Source organism: Bactrocera tryoni, chromosome 1 (assembly GCF_016617805.1).
Source record: "Bactrocera tryoni isolate S06 chromosome 1, CSIRO_BtryS06_freeze2, whole genome shotgun sequence".
In the NCBI taxonomy this organism is placed as follows: domain Eukaryota; kingdom Metazoa; phylum Arthropoda; class Insecta; order Diptera; family Tephritidae; genus Bactrocera; species Bactrocera tryoni.
This window is the reverse complement of record NC_052499.1, coordinates 57,004,373-57,010,372: the sequence shown is the minus strand read 5'-3', so window position 1 is coordinate 57,010,372 and position 6,000 is coordinate 57,004,373.

Below are 6,000 nucleotides of genomic sequence, written 5' to 3'. Positions count from 1 at the left end.
AGGACTGGTAATTCAGTCTCAATAACTGCGCAAGAAAACGGGTAGGAGCTCCATTGGCTCATTGGTCTTCAGTACTAAAGTATTAGGCTTAACACCAACTCAGCAAGCGTTGGTCAATTTGCCCGGGGTAAACCTAAAAGATTTAAGGAACTCTTCGCTCTCAGCGAGGCCCACATATCAATGGTTGTAGGATTAGATACTGTCCGCTGCATCAGATGTTTGCTTTTGCCGTATAAAGGGAAAAACACCTCGAAACTCATAGTTTTATACATCGAGGTGGAATAGCGGAAAAGGAGTCAAACACCCAAACAAATTTGATCATTCATATACTTTTTCTTTGTCAAATGTGATCGTCTTTTCAGCAATTCGGTATTGCATCGGCCCGTACCCTGTGACAGTTTTGCTCTTCTGCAGGTAGTCAATGTAAGTCCCGAAAAACAGAGGTCTTTTGTTCTTACAGAATGCCAGCTGCAGCCGGCAGGATAGCGTAGGCTTCTTCGAAGCAGAATTATTTTGTAAGATTTACTTTATCAACTCTTCCTTGGTTTCCGTTTATACCAATAGATCAGTATTATGTCAACATATAAGCTTCTTCAAACACTGCTGTTAAGTGGATGCGTTTGTGGTTCGAAGTCTGACAATAAGAGATCGTGGACGTTTGCCATCGTGTAAATCTCGTATATCTTGCGATATCTTTATGGGAGATTGTTTCTTCAAACTCTGGATTCTACTTCAATGCGCTTTGTACGCTTTTTCTATACAAAACTTGAAACAGACTGTGTTGGTAAGGTCTTTCAAAGCTCTGTACTGAAAATTAGAGTAAACTAATTTCGATACAGATTGTTGGAATTATTTTTCAAACCTCAATTCCCTACATTACTAACCAAAACTAAAAGTTTCATTCTGAACCAAATGAGAGCTAAAGCTTTCATTTCAGTGTTACCCAAAACACAAGGAAATAACCTACCGGATTTTTCGATAGGGATGATATGATTTCTGAGTATTGGTTTGGCCATTTCCATAATGTCATGATCTGTAATTTATTTTCATTGTATTCAGTAATGTTTACAATTTCATCATGGAAAGTTATACTAAGAACAACGTTTACAAATTTTTCAATTTTATTATCAAAATAATCGATCTCCAATTCTATTCGTCGAATTATTAAAAATTTCGAGCATACATTTTCTTTATATAATGTTTAAGTGGCAATAAGGCAAAGAACCGCTCGAAGTAATGAAAATATTGCTGGTCTTAATGTAAGAGTTGCTGAAGACCGCAATTTGTCGATTTCAAGACGCTCTCAAGAATTTGGACTGTATCAAGACACAACATAGAGGATTTTGAGAAAGGATTTGGGCTTGTATCCGTATAAAATTGTTCTCACTGAAGAACTGAAGCCATTGGAACACAATAAACGTTGTGAATTTGCTGATTTTTGCCTTGGAACAACTTGAAAACGATAACGATTTTTTAAGAAAACCATCTTCTCCGATGACGCTCACTTTCATCTGAGTGTTGCAGTCAAAAAACAAAACTGTCGATCAAGTACGAAGAAAATCCACAAATTTTTCATGAGCAACCATTTCATTCACCTAAATTGACAGTTTGGTGCGGTTTTTGGTCTGGTGGGATTATCGGTCCGTACTTCTTTCGAAATGAAGCTGGTGGCACCGTTATTATCAATGGAGAGCGGTATAGATCGATGACAACCATCTTTTTATGGCCCCAATTGAAAGAAGTTGATCTTGACAACAACTGATTTCAAGAAAATGGAGCTATACCGCACATGCAACAACCAAAATATTGCGAGAAAAGTTTGGAGACTCGATTATTTCAAGAAATTGTGACATTGAATGGCCTACAAGAAGTTATAATTTAACATCATTATTATTTGAAGTCTTTAGCAATTAACCAGACACGCTTCAAACTTTAGAAATCAATGTTGTACCTGCTTTTCATGACGTGCGACTTGATTTAGTAGAAAAAGTACTCGAAAGTTGGGTTCATCGAATTCGTTCCTGCAAAAGAAATCATGGAGACCATTTGAATGATGTTATATTCAGAACTTAATGATATCTATGTATTGTATTTCACCTTAAATACAAATTTGAATTTCCTTAACAATTAGTATTTTTAATAATGAAGTCATATCACTCTTATTTGAAAACCTTGTACGTAAAGAAGTGTATCCTAGGCCTTCATCTTATCCATGAATTGATACTTCCAGCTGTTTTCTGGATGTATTTTGATCAAATCGGTTCGAAAATCCCGTTTTCGAAAGGTTCATAGTTAATTGAATCCCAATTGTTAGGGAAAAATGTCTGATAATAAACATAAATGAAAAAAATATTTTTTTATATTTAAATTTTGGAAATTGTAGTTAACTAATTACTGCAAAAAACCTACTAATAGGTATGAGGAACAAAAATCAAAAACGCTTCCCACTTACACATGATAATAGAATATACAGACATAACGGTTAAGTAGAAGAGAAAAGATAATAAAATTACTATGTATTACGTTAAATTTATAAGATAAGAAAAAATATTATTACAACAATTTGAAATCTAAGTATTTTAACAGCAATCACACAGTTGGCAAAAGCTAAAAAGCAATTTTAACAATTCTTTTCAAAGTAAAAAAAATTTAGCAGAAATAAGAAAAATTTTAATAAGCAAAAAAATAAATAAAAAACACACTGAAATTCATAAAAATATTATGCGAGTTTTATAAGCAAAACGTGAGGTTAAGTGTAAACATCAAAATAAATAAAAATTATTGCAAAAGTCAGAAAATTAAAAATTTAAATTAAAAAAAAAAACATTTCGGGTGCAAAAAATACGAAAAGTTAGGTTAAAGAAATTTTTAGTTCACATTTAGTAAATGTATTGACTATATACAACTATATAGATTTGGATATATAATATACATACATATATGATTATAAGCAGTTCACACTGCTGCCTGACAATGATAACATGCTTCAAGTTCGCAAATACAATATCTAAATAACCAAATGCCTACATGCCTACTAAATACATACAAATATTGACGCTATTAACTACATACACACATAAATAAGTTTATTATAATAATATACCTTAACCTTAAAACGCATACATACAAACCTACCTGCCTAAAGAACCTTTAATACTTATTACCTTAAATCAAAAAGTACAGCTAGTTATATATATGTATATATAAGTACACAATTACATATATACATACATATTACTGTTCGCGCATGCTGCAACTGTATGTACCCCACTATAACTGCTTCTATTTACTCAACCGCAATACTAACTAATATACATACATATATTAATTGCCCCGATACCGACAACCTTAACTAAACTAACTAAAATACTAACCAAAAATTTTTAATGCGAATTCAAAGAATTTTTAACTAGAACTTGAGCATAAAGAAGCACTTTTAATGAAATAAGTAATTAAGAAATGCGCATGAGAAATGTATGAGATATGCATATACATATATATCAAATGAAAAAAAATTCAAATACATATAAAAAATCAAAAATTAATTATCTTAGAAAAAACGATTTTCGAAAACCGCAAAGTATGCAAATAGACTGGCTAAAGAATCTTAAAAAGAGTATCTTAAAAATTTTAACTCACATTTTGGCAGCAAAGGAGAAAAAAGCAAAATTTGTCTAACCCTTAAGATAGGCTTCAACGCTGCCTAGCGGGCAGAAAATGCATACCCCACTACATACAAACAAACATATACTCTTAAAAATAATCGCTTGAAACAAATACATACATATGTACATTTTAAATGACTTGATGAGCGCTAAATGTTTTGGAATGGACAGGGTATGTCAGAGCATGTTGAAATGTTACAGATAACAACAACAAAATTATTTTCATACTAAAAAAATATTATACAATAATAAAAAAAAATATTTATGTATGCAAATTTAAAAAATAAAAACAAAAAATAAATAATTCGGAAATACATATTGAAGAAAGACAGCTTGAACCATAAGCAAGCTTTTTAAGCTAGCATTAATTTTGATGATGTTAATGATAATGATGTTTATTATGATGATGATAATGATCATAATCATGATAATGATGATGATAATGAACATGATGATAATTATGATGATAATAATGATCATGATTATAACTATGATGATGATGATGATGATGATGATAATGATGTTTATAATCATGATGATAATGATGATAATGTTTTAAATAATGGTAATGATGATAATGAACGTGATGATTATAATGATGATAGTAATGAACATGATGTTAATAATGACGATGTTTAAAAAAGAATACTGACATTCGCAAGTAAATGACTAGAGTATAATAAATAAAAGTTATAAAAAGCAAAAGAACATAAATATTCTAATTGTTTTCCCACCTTACATGAAAATATTACTGCAGTGCCATTTTAAATAGCTTCCGATAAGTACTACTAATTACAGAAAATACATACATGCATACTAAAGAACCTTATACACACATATAAATATAGTAATTGACTAATGTAATTATGATGAATGAATACTAGCAACTAAATTTAGATGTATTTATAATTGCATATATATAATATATACATATATACTAATACTAACAACAAATATTTAATACAAACAATATGAAAAATGAAAATATTGCCTAATAATTAAATTAAGCTTTAGCTTTAAACACTATATACATACATACGAGTATATACATACATGCATACAAACATACAAGTATAGAAATACCAGTAGGTATGTATGAGTAAGCGGAATTTATCAAATGCAATATGCAGCAATGTGTTGAAACAAGTGGAAAATATTGAAAACAAACTTGGAAGAAAATGTGTTAAAGTTAGCGATTACTAGCTTTTTAAATTAGCATAAACCACTTAGTTAATGTGCCATAATTTATTAAAAGATTTGCGAAATGATATTTTTATCTATTTTTTAATTTGAAATTTACTTGTATAAGGTGATCTATTTCAAGGCCCCCTAATTAAAAAAAAAACGCAGAATCTTCAAATTTAATAAGTAATGTTTATTGTCATTCCAAAGAACATTCTTTGGGATTTAGTCTAACGATGTGATATCCCATGATCTTGGTGTCCAATCGTCCGACCCAAACCGTAAAATTTTCTGCTCACCGAAATATTCTCTCAATAAATCCATTTATTGCTGCGATGTGTGGGAAGTGACGAGCGCGTCTTGTTGAAACCAAATATCGCCGAGATCACGAACTTCAATCTCAGGCATCAAATAGTCGGTTATCATTGCATGAAAACGGTCGCCATTGCCGGTTATATTCTCACCGGCATCATTTTTGAAGAAATACGAACCGATAATTCTACCGGCTCACAAACCACAACAAACTGTTGTTTTTCTGGATGAAATTGCAACTCTTGAGTCTCTTCAGGTTGCTCTTCGTCCCCAATCCGGCAGTTTTGCTTGTTTACATACGCATTGAGCCCAAAATCTTTTTGGAACTTTCCTAGAGCCCATAGAGCAAAGCGAGGTCGTTTGGAAAGGTCAAGCGGCTTCAGTACTTGCACAAGCTGTATTTTTTACGCTTTCAATTTAAGATCTCGACGTAAAATGCGCCAAGTCGTTCCATACGTCAGTCCGAGTTACTGCGAAAAGCGCCAAATAGGACTTCCGCGGTTTTCGTGTACACTCTCAGCTACGGCTGCTGCATTTTAATCATCTTCTTGAAATATCGATACAAATTATCTATACTAAGTACAATTATCAATACGAAATATTGGGTCCTACAAAACGTAGTTTAACGTTCTTTACAAAGAGACAATCAATATATTCGATAAGTCTCTCAAATAAGTACAATTTGGGAATGAATTTCGATAGTATTCTTTAGTCAATAAACTGGTATTATATTCGTGAACTTCTCAAAAGAACCCGTTGTCATGCATATCTCGAACAAGGGACAACTGGAAATGCTGAATAATTGAGTAACTTTATGTTGAGTCTTTCAGTTGGCGCTTCC